The sequence below is a fragment of the Sus scrofa genome, chromosome 4 (assembly GCF_000003025.6).
Source record: "Sus scrofa isolate TJ Tabasco breed Duroc chromosome 4, Sscrofa11.1, whole genome shotgun sequence".
NCBI lineage: Eukaryota > Metazoa > Chordata > Mammalia > Artiodactyla > Suidae > Sus > Sus scrofa.
The window spans coordinates 117,526,214-117,552,311 of NC_010446.5; the positions used below are offsets into that span (position 1 = coordinate 117,526,214).

Below are 26,098 nucleotides of genomic sequence, written 5' to 3' on the forward strand. Positions count from 1 at the left end.
AACATTAATGTCTCTTGTCTTTCTTTCTTTCTTTTTTTCTTTTTTGGCCACCCTGCTACATACAGAAGTTCTCAGACCAGGAATTAGATCTGAACTGCATTTGCAACCCACATCATAGAGGCAGCAAAACCCAATTCTTAACCTCCTGTGCTGGACAGGGGATCAAACCTGCATCTCAATGCCAGTTCCGTTGCCACAGCAGGAACCCTTCTCTTTCTCTTGTTGACTGGACTTGGAGCATTTCTGTAATCACTGTTTCACCAGCAAGTTCTGTGACGTCCAAGAAAGATTGAAAGATTAAGGAAAATAGGCAACTGAAAGTAAATAACTGTTACTTCTGGTATACTGAGTTAAGTAGATGAATTTAGTTTTAGTCATTTGTGGAGTTTAAATTCGGTTCTGGTGTCCAAATAAGAATAACATTTCATCTATCTTGTTGGCCTGGGTTTCCTGTGGCCTCGTAATGTAGGGCACTGGAAAATTCAACACAGAAATGCGTTGGCCAGGCTAGATGCTGCCAATTGCTCTCACCAGTCACAAGCCAGATTAGAAATCAAAGGCAAAGGAAGCTTGATTTTTTTTTCCCTCTTGGTCTCTAAGGAAATGCTGCTATAATTTATGGGCCCAAAAGGAAGAATGAGGTAGATGACTGATATTTCGTAATAGTAAGAGCAGGTGTTAGTCATGGTATAGCCTTCTCTTGTCAACTTTAGGAGCAATTCAGACAATCAGCTTTCCTTAAATCCATTTCTACTCTGGTGCCTGGACCAAAATATACAATGAATAACCCTTTAAAAATCCTATGATCCTAGCATAATCTCTTTTTCTTTTTTTGGCCACGCCTATGGCAAGCAGAAGTTCCCAAGCCAGGGATCGAGATGCCACAGCAGCCACCCAAGCCACAACGAGGACAAGTCCTTAATCCCTAGGCCACCAGGGAACTCCCTAAAGCATAATCTTAATGGTCTTTCCCTTCAGAATGATTTGTCAGAAGAGAACTCGATCAAATAAATCTCCAGAAAAGCTAAACAACGTAACCAATAAAGTCAGTCACTTCTTTGAGCCTTTTCTTTACGTTACCTTAATCATTTCTTACAGGAAGACCCAAAATCTACATTTCAAATGTTCTTACAGCTGATATGAGAGCAAACACCTGGTTTGCTGGCTTTACCCCACCAGTCTGTTGTCACCATCTATGTGCTGGGGAAGAAGACGGGGCTAAAACACTAATGTAAGAACTGGAAGGAGGTGAGCTGGAAGGAGTTGTGTTTGGTTCATGGAGACGGAGATGTGGGGGACAGAGTGGGAAAGCGGCATTCAAGCGTGAAAGAGAAACGGAAACCATGGCCAAGAAGTAAGCTGGGGGAGAGATTTGGACTTGTGCTCTTTTCTCTCCATTCTTCTTGCCTTGGAAGGGCTATTCCTGTTTGCTGTATTGCCACTACAGGACGGGAAACCAGCCAGGAAAACGCAGAAACAACAGAGCAGAGCCAGAGGCCAGCTAGAGGGGAAGGGGTAATAACACACAGACAGAAAGAACAGCCGTCCCTGAGAGTTCCTGCTACCCTTTCCTCCTCACTGGCTATATGCTGAGGTTGTGCTGGCTTTGCAAAGTGTTGCATTGACTAGTAGGAACTACATTTCCAAGAATTCATTTCTCTGTATTTCCAGGTGAAGACGTTTGTGCTCTATTGCCGAAGAGAAGTGAAGCAGCACTCAGGCTATTTGTTTGTTTGGCTGGTTGGCTGGTTAGTTGGTTTCTGGTTTTGGGGGGGATGGGGGAGAGGGTTGTTTTGTTTTGGTTTTGTTCCGAATGTCGGAACAAAATAACCAGGAATCTTTAAAGCTCATGCATGTTGTCACCTTGCTGGCTTACTTCATGGACATGCCCTTCAGCCAAATTCTCCTGGAATTTTATCTAATTCATGAACTAGATGTGCTTGGGTCCATGATGAAGGGTTCCGGCATCTCACTGCCTTGAGGTTGAAAGCAGTGAGCACTGATGTGGGTTCCAGTCTATCATTGCAGGTTCCGATTCACACTTCCAAATTCCAGTTTTTCCTTGCTATCTCTGACTGTATGTCCATCTTTCCTTTCTGATGGACTTCCCTGCAGACTTCAAACTCCAGCATCAGGGAGTTCCCGTCGTGGTGCAGTGGTTAACAAATCCGACTAGGAACCATGAGGTTGCCGGTTTGGTCCCTGCCTTGCTCAGTGGGTTAAGGATCCAGCGTTGCGTGAGCTGTGGTGTAGGTTGCAGACGCGGCTCGGATCCCATGTTGCTGTGGCTCTGGTGTAGGCTGGCAGCTACAGCTCCAATTCGACCCCTAGCCTGGGAACCTCCATATGCCGCGGGAGCGGCCAAAGAAATGGCAAAAAGACAAAAAAAAAAAAAAAAAAAAAAAAAAAAAAACACAAAACACTCCAGCATCAGAAATAGAGGCACAGCCTTGCAGAGACTGTTTAACCAGCTCTTCCACTATGTAGATTTGAATCACCATAAAAAATCCCTTAATACAGAAAAACAGAAGCATTTTCTTCAAGAGATGCTCCCTAGATGGATACAGAGATCTACCGTGTTTCATGCAATGGAAAAAGCTTTCAGAAAGGACAGTCCCATAGGTGAAGGCCTGACAAAATTTGTCAGGGAACAAGGTCAACTATGGGGAAGAGGAATGGCAAAGAGATAATGGAAGAGTCTTGGTTCCCTCCTGGGGTTACTTCCCCACCTACCCACGAGGGTCACAGTTAGCCTAGCCTTTAGCCCTTTCATGAAAGTTAGTCAATACTCCCAGTGGAGTAAGGGCTCATAGGTCCAAGATATCCAAATCCAGCATTAAAAAACAAACTGAAAAACCTACACCTAAAAAAGAAGATTTAGTTAACCAGAGAGACAAATGATTTAACATAGGCACTAGAATCATCTTCAAAAAGAGGAGAGAGATTTTAGTGACATAAAGAAAGAGCCAGTTGACACATGGAATAACCAAGTGAAAATACTGTAGCAGAAATACAAAATTTGAAATAAAGAACCCAAGGAGTTCCTATCGGGCTTAGAGGTAATGAACCTAACTAGCATCCACGAGGACGCAGGTTTGATCCCTGGACTCACTCAATGAGTTATGGATGCCCTCGTTGCCATGAGCTGTGGTGCAGGTCGCTGATGCAGGTAGGAGTCCCTCAGAGCCTGCACTGTTGTGGCTGTGGTGTAAGCCAGTAGCTGTAGCTCCTAGTGGGCCCCTCACCTAAGTCTACAAAGGCACTAGGAAAACATAAAGTAGAAAATATAAATGAAAACTTATAGATGTGAAAACAAGACGCGAAGAACAGAATTAGAAGACCCTTTAGAACCCTCCTGCATTGCTGGTGGGAATGTAGACTGGTACAGCCACTATGGAGAACAGTTTGGAGATACCTTAGAAATCTATACATAGAACTTCCATATGACCCGCAATCCCACTCTTGGGCATCTATCCGGACAAAGCTCTACTTAAAAGAGACACATGCACCCGCATGTTCATTGCAGCACTATTCACAATAGCCAGGACATGGAAACAACCCAAAAGTCCACCAACAGATGATTGGATTCGGAAGAGGTGGTATATATACACAATGGAATACTACTCAGCCATAAAAAAGGATGACATAATGCCATTTGCAGCAACATGGATGGAGCTAGAGAATCTCATCCTGAGTGAAATGAGCCAGAAAGACAAAGACAAATACCATATGATATCACTTATAACTGGAATCTAATATCCAGCACAAATGAACATCTCCTCAGAAAAGAAAATCATGGACTTGGAGAAGAGACTTGTGGTTGCCTGATGGGAGGGGGAGGGAGTGGGAGGGATCGGGAGCTTGGGCTTATCAGACACAACCTAGAATAGATTTACAAGGAGATCCCGCTGAATAGCATTGAGAACTATGTCTAGATACTCATGTTGCAACAGAAGAAAGGGTGGGGGAAAAAACTGTAATTGCAATGTATACTTATAAGGATAACCTGACCCCCTTGCTGTACAGTGGGAAAAAAAAAAAAAGAAGACCCTTTATATGAGAGTCACAGAAAAAAAGGAGAAAAAAAAAAGCAAAGGGATATTTGAAGGAATGAAGACCAAGCATTTCCAAGAATTAGGGAAAGATGTAAACCCTGGAATGAAAGGGCTCACAAAGTATAAAATGACATAAACAAGAAAAAAAACCTGTACTTAAACATCTCATAATAACATACCAAAAAATTAAAAGAAACAAATCTAAAATGTTGCTGGGAGGAACTGCAATGAAGAAGTAAGCATAGGAGTTCCCGTCGTGGCGCAGTGGAAACAAATCGGACTAGGAACCATGAGGTTGCGGGTTCAATCCCTGGCCTTGCTCAGTGGGTTAAGGATCTGGCTTTGCTGTGGCTGTGGTGTAGGTCAGCATCTGTAGCTCCAATTCCACCCCTAGCCTGGGAACCTCCACATGCTGTGGGTGCAGCCCTAAAAAGCAAAAAAAGAAAAAAAAAAAAAAAGAAAAACTAGCATCAGATTTCACAACAGTAACCTGAGTGTAAGAAAACAATAGATAATGTTTTGAAAGAAAACAATGATGCTTTGAAAGAACTTTGTTTTTGTACTTTCACAGTCCGCAAAGCTATTATGGAAATGTGATAGAAAAATAAATTTCTTTGGGGGCATATGAAGTCTCAGAAGTTTACTACACCAGAATATTTTTAAAACCTTTTGGAGAAAGTACTTAAGTAAATAGAGCAAGAAATTCAGAAGGAAGCTATAAAATACATAATATTTCAGCTACCCAATACTGCTTAATGAATCACCCCAAAACTTAGTGCTTTAAAATCATAGCATTTCTTTTGCCCACTAATCTGCTTTAGCTGCTCCACTTAGCAGGATGGTTCAAAGGCTTGTGTTGAGAATAATCTGAAGATTCACTCACTCACATGACTGGCAGCTAGGCTGAGAAGACTCAATCATCTAAAGACTGGAACAGCTGGAACTCCTTCAGTACTGCAAACGTCATGTGGACTTTCCACATGATCTTTTCAGCACAGGAGCTTCAAGGTAGCCAAACATATAACATACTGATTCAGGACTCCCAAGGCATGTGCCTCAAGAGAGAAAACAAAGAAATTGTATGGCTTTTCAACCTAGCCTATTCCATCTTGTCTGTCAAGAGCTGGGATGAAAATGAGATTTCACATTGCTTACAAGCTAACAAGTTAGCCTGCCTCTTACTCATGGATGCTGGCAGAAGACACAAGACTCTTGGATCAAAGACAAGTTCATTGCTTGCAGCAATAGCAGTAGATAGAAAATAAGCATTTTTTTCCACTAATGCCTTGAGCCCCAAATCCCACAGGGTGATGCATAGCGGGTCAAATGATAACTCCTCACATACTAGGTTGCATTACAAAAAAGGAGCATTGAGCTTAGGGAACCCAAATATATTTTACTGGACAGTAAGCAGGCTCGTCCTTTGATCTAGAGAGAGACACGATCTCTATTCCTCAAAACTTTAAGCAAATCTTCCCTTTGCTCCAGAGAGAAATACTATTTTATGTTCTAAGTCAATTTACTATATAAATATTCTTCAGGGAGTTTCTGTTGTGGCTCAGCGGGTTAAGAATCTGACTAGTATCCATGAGGACATGGGCTCCATCCCTGGCCTCGCTCAGTGGGGTAAGGATCCAGCATGGCTGCAAGCTGTGGCGTAGGCCACAGATGGGCAAGAATCTGGAGTTGCTGTGGCTGTGGTGTAGGCCAGCAGCTGCAGCTGCAATTTGATCCCCACCTGGAAACTTCCATGTGCCACAGGTGTGGTCTTAGAAAGAAAAAAAAATTTTTAATAAAATAAATAATAAATATCTTTCAAAAGTTACTCTAGAATAAATGTGGTCAGTGTCTCTGCTTGGAAGACAAGATGAAATGCAAGAGACCTACAGAGAGTTGTCTCTCAGGAGTCTCATTTCTGCTACATTCCTTTTGTTAGAAGGATAAACATTTACTAAAGGAGATTGAGGCACAAAGACCTCAGCTTCCAACGAAGATGGAGTAACAAGGATCAGATTTACTCTCCAGTCGGAAACCCAAAACTGGACAAAATATATGAAACCATGGTTTTCAAGACATTGGGATTGACAGTGAGAGTCACCCCTGGGGATGGAAAACAAACTGTGGAAACCCTCTGTTGGCTCCAGCTGCTGACTTGAGAAAGTTTTCAAGCCTTGACACAGGAAGAGGGAACCCGCACAGAGCCCAGAAAATTCCCTGAGGCAGAGCTGAGGGTCCAGGGAGACCATGGTGGTTAAAATTTCCAGAGCAGAGAAGAGGAGAGTGAAGAGCTGCATCCAGAGGGAAAACCACTGGGCTAATAAACTTACTAAAATTTACTGCTATCTTTAAAAAAAAGAACCAAAAAAAAAAATCCAATTTTCAAGATCATTTATATCAACCCAGAATGGAAACTTCAGAAAATAACAACAGGCAAGGACTAGAAATAGGGGACAAAAAAATTTTTTTTCAAAGGAGATAAGAATGTGTCAAGATGCTTGTCTGCTTGTGTAGGAGAAATATGAAGGGTAATAAATTGATGGAAGAAAGTATGTGCAAGTAACCCATACAAAAAGAAAAATGATATAATTTTTAAACGGCCAGAATATAATTGAATCTACTCAAATGGAGGCTGGAAAGGACTGTTTTTAAGGAAAAACAAGGTAATTAGAATATATGAAATGAGTTACCAGAAATAAGTTTTCATATGAGTAATTAAATAGGAATATATAGATTAACTTGGTGATCAAAAGAAGAGATTCTTAGTTTATGTTCGTAAAACCAGGAGTAAGCAGTTTACAATAATTTCCCAGTTACAAGAAAATGATATATCGAGTTGAAACTAAAGGGAGAAAAGACGGAGTTCCCATCATGACTCAGCAGTAACGAACCCAACTAGTATCCATGAGGATGCACGATGTGGATTCGATCCCCAGCCTTTCTCAGTGGGTTAAGGATCAGGCACTGCTGTGAGCTGTGGTGTAGTTTGCAGACTTGGCTTGGATCCTACGTTGCTGTGGCTGTGGCATAGGTCAGCAGCTACAGTTACAATTTGACCTTAGCCTGGGAAATTCCATATGCCTCTAGTGTGGCTCTAAAAAAGCAAAAAAAAAAAAAAAAAAAAAAAAAAAAAAAATCAGAAATAGTCAAAAATTTATTTCCAAAGACAATAAGTGGAAAGAAGCCAAGATTCTTAATTTATATGCTATGTTTCAATTATGTAAGGAATTCAGAAAAAAATAATTTAATAAAATATCCTATTGTATGTACTTTACAAATAAATACATATTATCTTAATAACCAGAAAAAAATTAAAAACTGAAGGGAAAGAAAATGAGCATTGGGTATTCTGATAGCATTTCTATTTCTTCCCAGGAGAAAAGAAGGAAAGTTGCTTACTACAAAATTTGTTCTGTGTGAGACTTATAACAAAAAATCATATGTCTGGGGGCATTTACACATTTTGTGTGGTATGATATTTCATGATTTGTTAGATTTAGATGACTTAAAAGTCTGGATCTTTGCAGTTCCCTTGTGGCTCAGCACGTAAGGGATCCAGCATTGTCACCTCTGTGCTGTGGTCACTGCTGTGATGGGAGTTGGATCCCTGGCACAGGAATTTTTGCATGCCATGGGTACAGCCAAAAAAAAGTCTCGAGCCTCGAATTTTTAATTTTAGGGAAAAATTTTTTTGAAGCTTTTTATTGTTATTATTTAACTCTGTTTTTCCAACACCAGCACCTCATTGGTTAAATTTACCCTGTTAGACATTGTCTTCCTGGATGAGGAAGTTTTTTTCAATGTCCTTGTTAAAGATGGTATTAGTCAGCTTTTTATTATCTCTTGCAAATAATTGTCGGATACAAATAATGGCAAATGATTGCTTGGACACAAATAATTGCAAATAATTGCTTGGATAAATAAATGTCAGTAAACCTTTATTTATCCAAAAATCCAACAGAGACTATATGCTGCTAATTAACAGTTGTATAATAAGAACACCACAATAATTCCTTCTAAGAGGACTCCTACGTCCAATTCAATACCGCCTCAGCATGGGACGGTCTCCCAGAGGTCTTCGGCTGTTTCTTATTTTCCCTGCCTCTCAGCCTCATCTCCAGTCTTGAAACATTTGTTTTTGCTTACATATTCCTTAAACAACAGCAACAAAACACAGCCCTCCTCAACGTGTGCCTTTGATATCAGAATGGAAACAACCAGTTAAAATTGATACGAAATGTCTATACTGTGTGTCTTCTATATTTCAATACTTCTTTCTTATTGCATTTCCTGTTTCATGTATTTATACTCTGGGCATTTTCTTTAGGTCTGGTGATATAGTGCCTGTCATTCCTGTCCTCAAGTGTCTTGTAGGCTAGTTAGGGTGTAGGGCTTGGGGCAGATACATTATCAGCAGTTAATAGTTTAAGGTGAAGCATGCATCCAGTAGAAGTTTAATGAGTGTGTGTCATTAGCCAGAGAGAGTTCTGGGCTTTGGGATATAGTGAGGGAGAAGGCGTGACCTTTGCTCCCTGAAAAGGAGGGTAACTAGACACGGTGAGAGCACGGAAGAGAGGTGGGCTTCCATTGACTGTGGATCCACAACACTCTCAGTTTCTTTCCCCTCACCTCATATTTTTATTCCTCAACTCCAGCCAGCTGGGTTTCTCATTCAGTAGGTCAGGAGTGAGAACCAGAACTTGATTTGTTTTTAAAGCTCTCCTTGATAATTCTGATCCATCATTTGGGAACCATCTTGTGACCAAATAGCCATAATGATATCACATGGAAGTAGGTGAAATTGTTGAAAGGCAGCAGAAAAACATTTCCTTGAATCATCTTTTCTCATAACATCTTGCTACTGTTAGAATTTTGGTTTAGAATATGAAATCATTAATGAGATTGTCTTTAAATCTGCTCAACTACAGAGATAAGACTTTGCTGTGCTCCAAGACATGGAAGCAACCTAAATGTCCATTGACAGAGGAGTGGATCAAGAAGATGTGGTACATATACACAATGGAATATTACTCAGCCATTAAAAGGAATGAAATACCAGCATTTTCAGCAACATGGATGGACGTAGAAATTATCATGCTAAGTGAAGTCAGCCATACAATGAGACACCAACATCAACATCACTGACATGTGGAATCTGAAAACAGGACAGACTTAACTTCCTCACAGAACAGATGCTGACTCACAGACTTTGAAAAACTTACGGTCTCCGGAGGAGACAGTTTGGGGGGTGAGGGGATGTGCTTGGGTTATGGGATGGAAATCCTGTGAAATTGGATTGTTATGATCATTATACAACTACAGATGTGATAAATTCATTTGAGTAATAAAAAAAATTTTTTTAAAAAGACTTTGCTGTGCTTCTCTAGATGATGGTTAGCTTTATCAGATCATCAGATTAATAGTCAACTGAAGTTATCTCTTTTGTTCTCATTTGAAATTATCTTATAAAAGTGAGGGAGTTCCCTTTGTGGTTTAGCTGTTAATGAACCCGATTAGGATCCTTGAGCATGGGGGTTCGATCGCTGGCCTCACTCAGTGTGTTAAAGATCTGTCGCTGCTGTGAGCTGTGATATAGGTCAAAGATGTGGCTCAGATCCCGAGTTGCTGTGACTGTGGCATAGGCCAGCAGCTGCAGCTCTGATTCAGCTCTTAGCCTGGGAACCTCCATGTGCTGAGGGCACGGCCCTGAAAAATAAAAAAATTAAAAAAGTGCTGTGATCTGGAGTCCTACTGTTCTTCTGGCTGGTGCAATGCTGTGACTCTCAGATTTTCACAGGTGTGCCATGTGCTTTCTTACTACTCTCCTTTGATCATGCTATTCCCTTTCCTATTCATTGGTTCATTTATAATAAGATACTAGTGTGAAAAAAATATTAACTTTTATAAATATAGGATTTCAAAAGATGTAACTTCCATGCGTCCTGTCATAGAAAGCTATTGAGGTTGACTAAACCTAGATAGAGGAAGAAAAGACAGCTAGCTAAGAAATAGCAACCAAGGGAAGGAAGTCCCCCGAAGGATGCTGTGCAGAAGGATGCAGAAATCCAGAGGCAAGAACTCTAGGGGAGGGAGCTCCTGTTGTGGCTCAGTGGTTAACAAATCCGACTAGGAACCACGAGGTTGTGGGTTCGATCCCTGGCCTTGCTCAGTGGGTTAAGGATCCGGCCTTGCCCTGAGCTGTGGTGTAGGTCGCAGACGTGGCTTGGATCCCATGTTGCTGTGGCTTAGGTCTGCGGCTACAGCTCTGATTTGACCCCAGCCTGGGAACCTCCATATGCCATGGGAGTGGCCCTAGAAAAAAAAAGACCAAAAAAAAAAAAAAAAAGAACTCTAGGGGAAAGAAAAGAGTGTTTGAAAAATAGCATAGACACATATTTAATGCATGTGGTAAATAACAAGTCACATATAAAACTTGGCAAATGATAAAAGAAAGCCAAACAGAAGGCTGTCAATAAGGAGAAATGTAATTCTTGCGTATCTGGCTCCGTAGTAAGTAACGTTTACATTACCTCTGCAACATCGCCAGTGATTATTTTTACCATTGGGATATGATTTTATTGGGACAAGAGGAGAAGAAGACTGAGGGTGTGAGCAGAGGTTCTAAAGCCTTAAATCCTCTGCTGAGGCAAAAAGGCAAGAGGGAAGGTGTAAATTTGATAAATCAAGAAATAGCATGTCCATGGGAAAGTAACATAACAAAAATACCAGCAAAAATGGTGATGAGAATTCAAAGTAGCTGCCTAACTAAGTCAGGGATGGCTGGGGGCTAGGGGATGTGTGCCAGGGGTTGAGCTATTGTTTTTTTTTTCTACGGAAGTCTTTAAAATATTTAAAATAATGTTTATCATTGTATATGAAAAGTATATATATTTCTTTTTTGTCAGTTTTTTAAAAATTTTTATTGTACCATTGACTTATAAAGTCATGTTAGTTTCAAGTGTACAAGAAAGTAAATCAGGTATATAAACACATACAAACATTCCTTTTCAGATTCTTTTCCCATATAGGTTATTACACAGTATTAAGTTACCCTGTGCTATATAGTAGATCATTGTTACCTATTTAATATATATATATATATGTACAGGATATATATGTGTATATACATGGGATGTATATGTTAATCCCAGCCTCCTACTTTATCTTTCCCTCTCCCCATGTTTCCCTTTTGATAACCATACATTTAGCTTTGAAATCTTTGGATCTGTTTCTGTTTTGTGAATAAGAGTTTTTTGGTGTCATTTTTTTAAGATCCCACACATTAGTGACCTCATATGACATCTGTCTTTGTCTGACTTAATTCACTTAGTATGATATCTGTAAGTCCATCCATGTTGCTGCCAATGGCGTTATTTCATTCTTTTTTATGGCCTTGTAATATTCCACTGTACCACATCATCTTTATCCAATCCTCTGTTAATGGACATTGTGGTTGCTTCCAGATCTTGGCTATTTTTTTAAAAACTTTATTTATTTATGCATTTATTTTTGTCTTTTTTTGGCAATTTCTTGGGCCGCTCCCTCGGCATATGGAGGTTCCCAGGCTAGGGGTCTAATCAGAGCTGTAGCTACCGGCCTACACTAGAGCCACAGCAACGCGGGATCCGAGCCAAGTCTGTGACCTACACCACAGCTCACAGCAACGCTGGATCCTCAACCCACTGAGCAAGGCCAGGGATCGAACCCACAACCTCGTGGTCCCTAGTCGGATTCGTTAACCACTGCGCCATGACAGGAACTCCTAGATCTTGGCTGTTGTAAATAGTGCTGCAGTGAACATTAGGGTGCATGTATCTAGAAAAGTATGTATATTTCTTTGATCAAAAAACAAATGAATCAACATGTTAAGAAACTACGACTTGCCTGGCAGAGAGTTGAACTCTGCCCATGATATAGGAGAAGCGAGAAAACATGGTTCTGACCCTTCGGGGCTCAAAGTCACGTTGGAGGAGGTAAGCTACTACCCAGACATAAAAAACAATGGAAGAAAAAGGTGGGACCCCATCCGAGAACTGCAAGAAGTTTTGTATTTAAATGATATGCACTTTAATCTTTGTAAAAGTGTATACAAATACAAAATAAAAAGTGGCTGTTGAATTTATAATTCCTTTCCTTATTCAAAGGGCTATGTAAATGCATCACTCTACCTCAGGCTCTTCCCTAAGGAGTTACACATTTGGTCCTGTTGAAGCCTCTCCCAGAGCAGGACGATATTGAAGAATTAGCTAAACTCTGCGTTTGTACTGCAATGGCTACTCCACTGTCTTCAATCTTGGCTCTTTAAAAAAAGTTCTTAGAAGATGAGCCCTGGGGTTCGTGTTCTCTTTTGCCCAATAACTGCCTTAAAAGATGCTGCAGAGACACCTGGAGAAGGACGAACACGTAAGAAAATCAAAACAAGAGGATCCGAAGAGGAGGGCCAAAAGGAAAAAAGAGCACAGACACTGTGTGGTCGGAACTTTGGGGGAAGTCTCACAAGTGCATTTCTTGCCATTGTTGCACATTTTACTTGGACGGCCTCTCACTTCCTCTGTGCCCTTTGGGATGGATCCTATTTGTGAAGAAGGTTAAAGGCACTGAGGAAGTTTTTTATGTGCCACGTTCCTTGACCAGAGATTTAGCTTCTGGTCCTCTGAGAAGTGTTAAGTTATAGCAGACAATTAAGCCTACTCAAGTCAGAAGGTGTCAAATGTTCTTGAATAAAGAAAAAGAAAGAAAGAAATCATTGGAGGGAAGGCGTATCTCCCGATCCACCACTGCATACATTCTGGAAGTTTTTCCCCAAAGTTAACAAAACCAATAGTCTCAGAGCATGAGAATTATCTACCTCTTAGACTAGTAAGTTTTAAAGGTAATACCTGCTCATTAAAAACGTTTTGGAGGAGTTCCCTTCATGGCTCAGCGGTTGGCGAACTCGACTAGGATCCATGAGGATGTGGGTTTAATCCCTGGCCTCACTCAGTGGGTTAAGGCTCCAGTGTTGCTGTGAGCTGTGGTGTAGGTCACAGAAGCGGTTTGGATCCCAAGTTGCTGTGGCTGTGTCGTAGGCTGGCGACTACAGTTCTGATTGGAACCCTGGCCTGGGAATATCCATATGCCATGGGCGCGGCCCTAAAAAGACAAAAAAGAAAGAAAGACCAAAAACCAAAACCAAAACCAACCAAACAAAAAAGCCTGTTTGAAAAAAAAAAAGAAAAAAAATTTGGAGAAAGAAGGCAAGTAGACAAAAGAAAGCAACCATCTCTGTAATCACACTGCTTAGATTGCCGTTAATATTTTTAGTGATATATATTAATGTGAAAAAGTACCATATTGTACATATACGCTTTGCTCTCATACTGTCTTCTACTGATATTCTGGCCCTTTTTGTGTGCTAGATCATATTGCTGAGAATTTGGGGTATATTCCCAGGCCTGATAGGAACGAGGCAAAAGAAACCCAGCTGCTTTTCACCTAGATTGTGAAAACCTGTGAGATTCAGTCTCTACTAGCGTTGAAAGTCAGCCTGGAGACAAATTATTCTGTGGCTATTCATTCAATTAAAGTAGATAATACATATATTTTTTTAAGTTATGAATTTTCTATTTATATGGGACTTTTTCCTGGAAGGGTTCCTGCCTGGCAAATATTAGACATTGGATATTTTTATACAGGGCTAAAAGAACTTTGTGAAAAGTTTGAAACATTTTTATTGTGGTAAAGTATACATAACATAAAATTTACCATTTTAACCTTTTTTTTTTTTTTTTCTTTTTATGGTTGCACCTGCAGCACATGGAATTTCCCAGGCTGGGGGTTGAATCAAAGCTGCAGCTGCAGGTCTACACCACAGCCAGAGCCACATCAGATATGAGCCACATCTGCGCCCTACACCACAGCTTGCAGCAACGCTGGATGTTTAACTCACTGAGTAAGGCCAGGGATCGAACCCGCATCCTCATGGAGACTACGTCAGATCCTAACCCTGCTGAGCTACAAAAGGCACTCCCATTTTAACCATTTTTAAGTGCACAGTTCTATAGCATTAAGTACCTTCACGCTATTGTACAAATATCATCACCCTCCACCTCCAGAATTTTTTCATTGTCCCCACAACTCTGAAACTCATTAAAAAACAACTCCTTAGATTCTCCTTGTGGCACAGTGGGTTAAGGATCTGGTGTTGTCATTGCCACGGCTTGGGTCACTGCTGTCACGTGGGTTCAATCTCGAGCCTGGGACCATGCACGTGCCATGGGCACAGCCAAAAACAGCCACAACAAAATAAAACAAACTAAACAAAACCAAAAAAAAAAAAAAATTCCTTACTCACCTTCCCCATAGCTCCTGCCAGCCACCAGTCTGCTTTCTGTCTATAATTCGACTATTCCACGTACTTCATATAAGGGGAAACATAGAATATTTGTCCTTTTGTGTCGAGACTATTTTATTCAGCGTAATGTTTTTAAGGTTCAGTCATGCTTTGGTATGTGTCAGAATTCCCTTCCTTTTTAAGGCTGGACAATATTCCATATTACGTATATACCACATTTTGTCTAGCCATTCATTGGCTGAATGACAAAAGACTATTATCAATGACTGTTGGAATTTTGTTTCCCCTTGGTGTCTGGGGCAGAGCTGGCTGGGAGCTGACCGCGTTGGGGGTCCCCGTCCATGGTGTAGAAGTCCCTCGTAGCAGCGCTCAGACAGAGATTACGTGTCCTAGTCCCCCTTATGTCTAGTTATTGCCAACGGCATGGGAAGAAGTGAGACGTCACTTCTGAACGGGGGGTGCACAAGCCTCTTAACACCTGCTGGCAGGCTCACACCATAACATCTTTAAAACCATGAGTTGGCAGAGCCACAGGTGGAAATTGCCTGAGTCACCAATTTGAAGGGAGACTCCCAGGAGGGCCTCCCTTTGGGGAATTACCTTGGATTTTGCATGACTGGGACTTTTGTACCTGTATGTGACACCTCTGTGATTTGGGGACTGTTATTCAACTCCAGTACAGTCTCTAAGACCCATCTATTCCAAGTTTCTTTTCCTGCCTTTCCACCTCTTCTTTCTCTCCGTCTGTGGATGACTTTTTCCTCTGTCTTATCTCCTGCTTTTCAGTCACCAGATCCCATTCTAGTTTTTTTTTGTTCTTTTTTTCCTTTTCCGGCTCCCCCCCACCCCTGCCATGGCATGCGAAGTTTCCAGGCCAGGGATCGGATTTGAGCTGTAGTTGCGACCTATGCCATAGCTGTGGCAACACTGAACCCTCTGTACCAGTCTGGGGATCTAACCTGTGTTCCAGTGCTCCAGAGATGCCACCAATTTTGTTGTGCTACGGCAGGGACTCCACACTCTCCTTTTCAGGAGATATTCCTACCTAAATATCCTGTTTAAGCAGAGACAGACCAAGGGGTATGTCAAGGCAGCTGAAAGCCTGGAATGCTAACCTCTAAGGAGGACCGAAGGGCCGCTGGAAATTTCGTTCATGCCAATAGTCTTCTAAGGAGGTTCCTGCACTGGCTGGAGTGACACCTGAGACCTGCAGCGAACCTGCTTCAGTAATGGCAGGCGGTCTCTAAACTACCTTGGGAAACGGGTGGGTTTGGGGTAAGGCAGGGAGCTGTGTTTGCCGAGCTGGGATTAGCACCTAAACCCTTCTCTAAACAAATGTGGAGCAAAGTATGCGAAAACATGTTTGAAGAGGCAAATAATTAGCCAGCTCAGGTTCTCTACGTATCTTAGTTTGGCCTTGAGTTCAGGCCAGCAACTTTTCTTGCTATTCCTGGGCTATTCCACTTAATTCCAAATGGTTCTTCTGCCGTTTACCCTCCTCCCTGCTCCCTGAGTGAACTTTCTGAGGCACAACTCTGATCCTGCTGTCTTGACCTTATAACTCTGAGGTAGCTCATTGCCGAGGGTAGAACCCCCCAGGATGGATCTGGCACCCCAGGCACAGGGAAGAGGGCAGGAGAGAAAAACCACATAAATAGTGCAGGCTATGCTGTCATCACCCCAAATCACGAGCTCAAGCCAGAGAACAGGCCTGGCTGTTGCTCACCTCTGAATCTTTGCTCAGAAGCCTCCTTCTTCCAGAATTCCAGGAGAACATCCATTCATCTTGCAAATCTCAGCCAAGGGGATATACTTTCTATGGCATCTTTCCTGGCAAGATTCTCACCCCCATTATCTTTTCCTTTCTGTCTTTCCTTCTTCTCCAAATCCAGGCAGTGGCGGAGGCAGAAAAGCTTAGATATTTCCGGCATGTCATCTGGTCCCATGGCAGTGTAAGACTAGTTACTGCAGCAGTGTCGTTTTAAAGGAAGCTTATATTCTGGTAACACCGAGGGTGTTTGGTGGTTGCCGAGTGCTCCATGTTTTATGCACATGCACATGGTTAGTGCTTGTTCCCTGTTGGATCCCAAGACTGCAGCGCATGGAAGATAGAGACCAGACCTGTCCTGTGAGCGAAACAAGAGTTTGAATGCTCCTTGGGGCGGAGGAATGACCATTTATCTTTCCCTCTCCCTGCATCTCCTTCTTCATGGGGATGCAATCAATCATCTTTTTGTTAGGAAAAATATGAAGTGTCTTCTAATGAGTTTCCTTTGCAATTGAAGTAAAGATAGAGGAACATTATTCTGTACAGAAAATTTCTTCCCCTTTCAAAACGTGACCCCCAAAGACCTACTAACCTGAAAGTGGTTGGTCTGAGCTTTGTTCCCAAAATAGTTATTTTTTTTTTTTAAAAAAATGCCTTTGGCGAGCACGCTTCAAGTATATTATCACCTGCTGCCATCGCTATTGCTTAATTAATAGTCTCCAGGGCTCAGGCCAGTGAGGTTGAACCACTAAGTGCTGAAGATGGAGGGAGGATGAAATTAATCACAGTTTTGAGAAGCTGCGTTTGATTTTAGTGAATGTTCATTATGAAACTATGGTCTTATTGAAGCTTTATAACCAAAAATGACAGCTGCGAATAAAGCTCCCAAATGGTCTTTCTCGCTTTGGGTTCCAGCACTGGCTCTGATTTTTCACCCATGCTCCCTTGTTGTTAAACAAACAACTGCATAACTTACACTCAAATTTGTCTTTCTTTTTTTTTTTTTTGTCTTTTGTCTTTTGTTGTTGTTGTTTGTTGTTGTTGTTGTTGCTATCTCTTGGGCCGCTTCCGCGGCATATGGAGGTTCCCAGGCTAGGGGTTGAATCGGAGCTGTAGCCACCGGCCTACGCCAGAGCCACAGCAACGCGGGATCCGAGCCGCGTCTGCAACCTACACCACAGCTCACGGCAACGCCGGATCGTTAACCCACTGAGCAAGGGCAGGGACCGAACCTGCGACCTCATGGTTCCTAGTCGGATTCGTTAACCACTGCGCCACGACGGGAACTCCATACACTCAAATTTGGTACGAAAAAGAGATGTTTATTCGCCTGTTTGAGGGGTTTTGTCTCTTTGGGTTTCATTTTGGTTTTGTTTTGGTAGAAGTGGTCAGACATGGAGGGATCATGGCCAAATGGTTTTCTCCTTTTTTTAAAAGACTTTATTTTTTTCATATAAAATTGAGAGGAAGGTATAAGTCTCTCCCATAACCCTGTCCACTTGCGCAGGCATAATAGCCTCCCCCTTATCAACGTCACCTGTCAGGAATGGTCCATTTTTAGCCTCAGATGAACCTACACTGACACATCATAATTGTCTAAAGTCCTGAGGGCTCCCTCTCGGTGTTGTGTATTCAGTGGGTTTGGAGAACTGTATAATGACATATATGCATCATTATGGTGTCACACAGAGTATTGGCAGTCCCCTAAAAATCCTTTATGCTCTGCCTTTTTTTTTTTCTTTTTTGCACCCAAGGCACATGGAAGTTTCCAGGCTAGGGGTCAAATTGGAGCTGCAGTTGCCAGCCACAGCCATAGCCATGCCAGATCCAAGCAGTGTCTGTGACCCACACCACAGCTCACAGCAATGCTGGATCCTTAACCCACTGATCAAGGCCAGGGATCAGACCCGAGTCCTCATGGGTTCTAGTCGGGTTCGTAACCCACTGAGCCACAACAGGAACTCTCTGGGCTATGCCTTTTTATCTCTCCCTGTGCCCACCCTTTGCAGCCACTGATTCTGTTACTGTCTCCAGAGGTTCTCCTGCCCCAGAATGCTATCGGGTTCGAATTATGCGGTATATAGCCTATTCGGATTGGCTTCTTTCACTTAGGAATATGCAAGTTTCCTGCTTATCTTTTCACGGCTTGATACTTTGCTTCCCTTCAGTGCTGAGTAATAGTCCATCATCTGAATATATCTCCTTTTATCCAGACATCTACTCAAGGATGTCTGGGTTGCTTCCAAGTTTTGGCAATTATAAATAAAGCTGCTAGGAATATCCCTCTGCAGGTTTTTTGTCTGCACATACGTTTTCAACTCCTTTGGCTCAATACCAAGGAGCCTAATTGCTGGATCATGTAGTAAGAGTATTTCGTTTTCTAAGAAATGGCCAAACTCTTTTCCAAAGTGGCTGTACCGTTTTGCATTCCCACCAGGAATGCATGAAAGTTCCTGCTGCTCCACACCCTTGCTGTACCTTGATAGCTAGAAATGAGTTAAAGGAACTGCTGTAAACAGGCGCTTCGTAGTATGGGGGTGAGGTGGGGGAGAAGAGATGTGTAGTCCTACGATTGGGTCTTGGTCTTTAGTGAGCCTGTGCCTCTGGACTGAGAACTTTGGAAGCGTTTCTGACTTTTATTACCCAATGGCTAGAATAGGCTGGGGCTGAGTCTTATCCTACATGCACACAGAAGGCTAGAGCTGACGGGAGTTAGATGGTTTCTCGCCTCAGATCAGTTCAGCTCTGATGATGCCCCAGCAGGTTAGGTTCTGCTTAACCAGCTTCCCCTGAGAAGTTCATCATGGGGGTGCCTTTTATGGTTAAAGGTTTAAAAGCGCCAAGACCACATTTATTCTCAAGTCTTACCTTCTGCTGGAAGGGCTAAGGCTCAAGTGTGGTATTTAATTATAAAATCTCAATCTGTGATTGTTTTCCTCCTAACACTGGTTTAATTATTTCTGGTCAAAAAAGAGCAGAGCTGCATGCTTCAGTGGGAAAAGATTTTAATTTCCTCCTTGTGGTCAGTAAAACAGCCCACTTACCCGTGATGGGAATTTTTTTCCTCTCCGCACTGACAAGGTAGCCACAAAATTTCCTTTCTCAAAATGCTCAGCTAGCAAATGGTGCAGTTTGGAGCTTGCAGCTGCCAAGTGCAAAGGGAATTGCCCGCTCCTTTGCCCTGCAGCCCTGGGAACAAGTCAGCACTTCAGCCCTGAGATTTCATAGGCCTGGAAGGATGCTCAGCTTCTTCCAGCCAAACCTCCTCATTCTCCTCTCAGTTTGCCTTGATGAATCGACTGAGTTTCTCAGTTAACAACTGGAGGTGAAGCTTGAAGAGCAAGTGCCCCTGGAACAAAAGCTCTTGTTCTTAGCCCTAGGTGTAAATGATTAAAAAGAGATCTATAGCCAGAGCAATGAGGAAGCCAGAGAAAGCTGGCCAGTAAGGGGAAAGAGAAATGGAGTTTCCCAGCAAGAAGATTCTGAAGCATGGGATGGGGCAGGAAGAGGACCTGCAGTAGCGGCTTCACAATTTTAACCGAGCCTTGCCTTTTTCTAACTCCGAGAGGACATCCTTGACAGATGCCTAGGGCATCTTCCAGACAACTCCGCCACAGAGACAGTTCTTAGCCTCTTGTCTCCACTGCACATGGATGGCTCTTCCCTGCCTAGACGGGCCGTGGGTTCCTGGATGCTGCAGACACAGGAGAGAAGAACACAGCCGGGGGCTTTCAACTGGTTCCACCTCAGCTAAGGAAGGTCATTCCTTTGTTTCAGCATCTGGTTTCATTTTGTGCTTTCCGAGAAAACACCATGTGCAGGAGAGAAAAACATCTCCATACATTTCCTCTGACATAGAGCAAGGTGTGGAATGGTTGACAGGACCAGGGCTTTCTGTGCTACCACTGGCCACGGGCTCAGGGAACTAGACGCTTCGCTGCGTTGATGATACTGCAGCTTTTCTCACGCTCGGAGGTGCAATGAAAACTGACCACTTCTCTAATGACTTCCGTAAGCCTCCACACCTCTTTAAGGACTAAGGGGCCGTTTCCTCTTCTAGGTTTAACTCCTTCCAGTGTGTCTATTCACTGTCGGATTAGAACGTATGTCATGAATATTATACTTGGCGAATATAGTGTTGTATTTTAATCGTGCTGTCAAGACGATATGAGTTCAACACAGGCTCTGTCGTTTTCTAGCTGGATGACCCTTGTCAAGCTTCATGGCCTCTTAGAATTACATTAGCTTTACAATGTGTTTATCAATATCTAACTTTTTGCATGGTGAAAAAACAGTGTGAAAATATATGTATTCTGTATATATACATGACTGTATTATTACACTGACATGTTCTAATTTTTAAAACAGTACAGCCCAACAGTGAGCATATTGTTGCTATAATGACAGGACAACAGTCATAATATTTATAGGCCATCACATCTCACCAAACACTTTACATACTTTTTTTTTAAATTTCAGGCTTATCACCTGGTGAGTTTGGCATAGCTAATATTTTTAAATATTTACTTTAGAAATTGGAGATTGGGAATCAGAGAGGCAAATTTAAAGTCACACAGTTGATCCTATTGTTGAGAGGAGGATACTGACTGCCCCCCGAAAAGTAACTTGTTGAAAGGAGGAAAACTAGTAAATAGAGATGAAAATTGGCACCCAATAGAGATGAGATAAATTTGAACCGACATCAAATCTCATGCTCTTTTCATCACGGCTAATTAATTTTAATTCTTAATAAATTTTCTGGTTCATATATCACTTTCTGAGAGAGATGTGTTAATATTTCCAATTACCATTTGAGACATCTTGAGCTGTTCTTTATTTTCTCAGCATTAGAAAACATCCCTCTTCAAATTTTATGATGTTTTTATTTGCAAGTGTATTTTGGTATTAGAAGTTCCATCATGGCTTTCTTTTGGCTCATATTTGTCTGCTCATCCCTCATTAATTTTGGGGGGGCCCCCACACCCACAGCATATGGAAGTTCCCAGGCTAGGGGTCAAATCTCAGCTATAGCTGCTGGCCTACACCACAGCAAGGTGGATCCAAGCTGCATCTGGGACCTACATCATAGCTCACGGCATGGCCCAGGATTGAACCCACATCCTCGTGGATACTAGTCAGGCTTGTTACCACTGAGCCACAGTGGGACCTTCCTCATAACATATGCTTAAAAGAATAAACAGGGTGTGACCTCTTTAAGAATTTTAATGTATATAACCAAATCACTTTCCAGAAATTTTGTGCCAATTTACTGACCAGCATTTGATGACAAGGGTTCCTGGTGGCCTAGAAGTTAAGGACTTGACATTGCCACTGCTGCAGTTTGGATTACTGCTGTGGCTCAGGTTGGATCCCTGACCTGTGAACTTCTACAGGCCAGGGACATGGCCAAAAAAATTTTGATGAGATTTCACTCCAGTGATTTCACTCTAATAATTTTCTAAAAATTATTTTTTGCTAATGTGAAAGATAGAAATGTTGTTTCCTTTCTGGTTTAATTTACATTTATTTGAGTACCGGTAAGATTGTTTATATATGCTAGCTAGTTACATTTTTCTTATGCCCATTTGCCTCTCAAGGTCTTACTCCATTTATTACAGTTTTTTATGAGTTCTTAATATGCTATTTCAAACTATCTATTACATTTCTAACAAATACCACACTTTCTGATGCTAAGTTGCCTTTGATGAGAAGACACAGCATTACTGTAGTAATGTGATAGACTGTAATCTTGGACTAGATACTAACTTCCCGAAAATAACCTCAATTTCCGTCATTTATAAAACAGGCTGTATAATACTACCCAGCAGTGTTGTGTGAGGAAAAAAATGAGATAAGACTCGGCATACGGTCAGCACATGATAATTATCAGTAGTGATTCTAATTTTCTTTTGGGTGGAGGTCACATCTTACCTCTCTCACTTTGGTATTCGATGTAAATCTGAATTGAGAAGATACTTATCAGCTAGCGGTGCCTGATTTCTCTTAAGAGGACTACCGACACCAAACAAAAATTTGAACTGAAATTAGACAAGCTGTACTATGAGGAAGTCCTGTGGCCATCCTGTTGCTGTATAGGCAGTGATGCTAACAGGCAGGGTCACAGGAGCCTTTGGGACTGTCATAGCCAGGAAGCCCGGGTGCCAAACAGGCTCCAGAGAGCCTGCTTTCCCACCCATGACGGGAGCTGTGGACAAGAGAGTTATGAATAAGGATGGAATCTCCTCATTGGACCGAATTCAAAATGTGCAGTAGCAACTAGAGTTAGGGTATCTTTGCCAAAAAGAAATCAAGAAAAACAATGGACTTTGGAATTTTCTCTTGAAATCTACTTCCCATAGGGACTTTTTTTTTTTTTTTGCTGGCTTGCTCTCCTGTTACCTATAAATTTCTCCATTCACAGAAAAGGGTTAGTAACAGAGAAAAAGAATACTGCAATAGTCCCTCATGTCTCAATGGCAATTTATAGAAGAGGAGAGAAAATAAGAGAATTAACTTTTTGTTTCAATTTTCCAAAAAGATTTACATCCTGGAGTATGGACTCATGGAGTCATTGAGCTTAAAGCCATGAGAGACCTCTGAAAGCACTCAGACAACGACTCTTCCTCTTTCCTCTCCTCCTCCTCCTTCTCCTCCAACTTCTTTTCTGCTTCTCCTTCTTCTATTTCTCCTGCTTCTCCTCCTCCTTCTCCTTCTCCTTCCTCTTCTTCTTCTTCTGCAGATGAAGAAACTAAAGTCTCGAAAAGAAAGAGAAGCTAAGTCCCCTGACTCCTGTACTAGTGCTTAGTCTGTACAATTCTTCACCTGGCATACGTTGCCCAGTCTTCCTTCAGAGTTCTGCCGTTGTACAAAAGCCTTGCAATGACCTTCACCCTGTCCAAAAACTTTATAGCAGGACACTCACCAAAAAACCGTACTATTTGTAAATTCCAATTTCTTCTTAGGCTGAAAGTATTTCAAGTGGAAAGCATCAAGCCATGGTTTTGAAACCAGCACCAAGGTCCCTTTCAAAGGGATGAGCATTACATCTAGTTGCTTATGGCCGGGACCCCAGACAGACATCTGTTCTTATTATTTGGAGCCTTGGGCCCTCGGAGTTAAGATTTGTGTCTTGGTAGAACTCAGAGAGAAGGAGAAGCAGCTGCGAAGGCACTGCAGCCAAGGAGATTATCTTTGAAGACACTTATGAGACCCTGCGTGAAATAAAACCCAGAGAAATTATGCTGTTACCCTTCTTTATGCAAGAACCCAATGAACATATCTGCCACACACTGGGTACAAACTGGAGAATCAAAGATGGTGCCCCAAAGGAAGCCAAACATGCAAGAGTCTGTAATGCAATCTGAGAAGCACGGTAACTCACTTGGATTTGAGAAGTCAGGAACGGCTACAGTGATGGCAATGGGTGACCCCAGTTTTGCAGGAGGAGTAAGTTTAGGTGAGCAAGAAGGGAAGGGTGTTCCTGGCAAAGGAAACAGTAAATTGTGAGTTTCGTTCATCAGGGCAGTGACCTGTGGCCAAATTGTGAAGGATGAGTAGGACTATGGAGACAAGATAGGAACGAACAATCCGGGCAAAGGAAGCAGAGTAGATCTTGACAGTTTCTCTCCAGTTTCGATAAGCTCCTGAAGGGCAGGGGCCATGTGCTGCTCAGTTTTACAGCCCTAAGCCTGGCAGAGAGGGAGATATGTGGAGCAAATGACTGTTGAGTTGATGAGTGGATGGATGTGGGGAGCAGATACCCTCATCTTCAGTCTGCAGAACCCAACAATCTCTCCCAAATGGGGCCAGAACCTACGCCTTTCTCCAAGCTCCCCTGAACACCTGCATGGGACATTTGCCAGACACTATGACCCTGGGTAACATCTGGCAGCAGCTGCTTGGCTATGTGAGACACACCAGTCTGAAGAGGAAGGTACTGTTTTTTAGTTTGGGAGATCTGCTGGGAAATGAAGTAAATCTTCATAAAGAGATTACAATAAGCTGCAGGATAAATCAAATTGTCCCTTAATAAAAAACATGGACTGAAGGGGAATGGGTGAGGGGTAATGAACATATTAAATTCCCCTTCGAGAGCAGACAGTCTTCCTTTGATGCTGCTTTTTAAATTAAGGATTGCTTTGTAGTATTGGGACCAAGTCAGCTGTCCTTCTAGCTACGTGGCTGATGAAATTCAAGATGAATGTGGCTAAAGCTGCCCAGATCCCTGGTCTCTGAAGCCTTCTCCCGCTTCTGGAAACTAAAGTTTGGGCTAACAAGCCTGTGGTTGTGAGAGCATTTGGGCAAATCACTTTCATCATGTTGGATTTTTTCATATAAAAATAAGACAAACAAATAGTCTTTTTTTTTTTTTCCAACAGAACAACAGGGTAGCACGATCAAGCAGTATTCCTAATTGGTGGACCTGGGCGAAAGTAAATGGGCAAGGGGGCTCATTCCATCCTTCTTTCTACCTGTGGGTGATTACCATTTTCCGTAACAAAATATATTTTTAAAAAGAGTTTCGATGAGTCGTTCGTGGTCTGTATCTCTTCGTTCTCCAATTCCACTCTCCAGAGTTAGACAGGATAACGACAGCCTGGTTATTGTTGGTCCCCAACCGAGATGCAAACCCCATTGGCTACTGATACTCCATCTTCCCCTCTCACCCCAACTCCCCCTTCCTCGTCTCCCCCCTAAATCTCTCCTCGGAGTCTTCCCTGTCATCCCACGACATCTTCGTGGAGCCTTTGCTCTTTGCCTTAAGAGGCATTTGACTCTTTCCCGAGACAATCAGCGGCCACTTGAATGACAGTGGCTCCTTTTCCCACATCCCAGCTGAAACCGTCTAGTCTGAAGATTATGTCAAGATGCTCTTTACTCCCTCCTGTTGCTTTCAGACCATTTCTTCTCCACACCTTTGAAAAATCTTTGATTTCCTGTCACCAAACCTACAAACTTACCTGCAGCTGGGTCCTTCACTTCTGCTCTCTTTTCTCCTGTTTCAATATTCCTTCCTGTCCAGGGTTGACCTCTCCACTTGTGCTCTTGGCCTCATTCCCCTCTCACCTTGGGAGGTACTTTTTTCTCTTATGTTGCCTCCCTCTCCTGTCCCTTTAAATGCTTCTTCTCCACAATGGCTCCTTCCCACCCACGTAGCCTGCTGAACACAGCAAGGGACCCAGTGGGCAATGATTAACAACATAGACTCGGGGCAGGGAACCAGGGACAATTCCTGACTTCACCCTTTATAGCCACGTGGCCGTAAAAGGGAGATCACACGAATATCTCCCTTTATGGGGATTAAATTAATGAATATGTGTAAAGCATTCAGAACAGTGCCCGGCCCATAGCAAGTCTTATGGAAGCATTTGCTTAATGATTCAACCTTTTAAAACACGTCTCTCCTTTGAGGCACAAACCAAACATGCAAACGGTATGCTGTTCCCAGTTTCCACTTTCCCTTCCAGTCACCACCCTGAGCAGCCATGCAGCCATGCGTGTGGGGCTTTGCGACACTTCCCATCTTCGCGTTCTCAACTTACTGCAGATGGAATTCACGAAATCTATTCTCACCGAGGGCGATATTCACAGCTTCCGAGTGGAATCCGAGAGCTGCTTTTCAGCGTTTATTGATTCGTCGCTAGTGTTTGAGGTCACCAATCGTCACCCCCCTTGAAAGGCTCCCTTCTGGCTCTAGGACACCATCAACCTCTTCTGTTTCTCCTCCTAACCATCCAGCCACTCTGCCTTGGCCCTTTTCCCTTCCCTTTCTTTGGTGCAGTCCCTTACACGTGATGTCCTCAAGGTTCTGCTCCAGGCTCCCTGGTGACCGCAGGCGCTAGCAAAGCTTTGGTTATCATGGCTATGCGGGTAATTTTCAACTCTCAATCTTCCTTCCAGATCTGGGCTGAGACATGGAGAGCCAGCTGCCTCCCGGAGATCATC

General features: G+C 42.5%; 1 long non-coding RNA gene across 1 annotated transcript; it reads right to left on the minus strand.

Moving 5' to 3' along the window:
• Window positions 40–25,319, minus strand: LOC106507458. The gene is made up of 4 exons (XR_002343571.1): window positions 25,114–25,319; window positions 23,535–23,633; window positions 16,112–16,511; window positions 40–270 (listed from the first exon to the last, which is right to left on the minus strand). It is a non-coding gene; the product is annotated as an uncharacterized LOC106507458 (long non-coding RNA).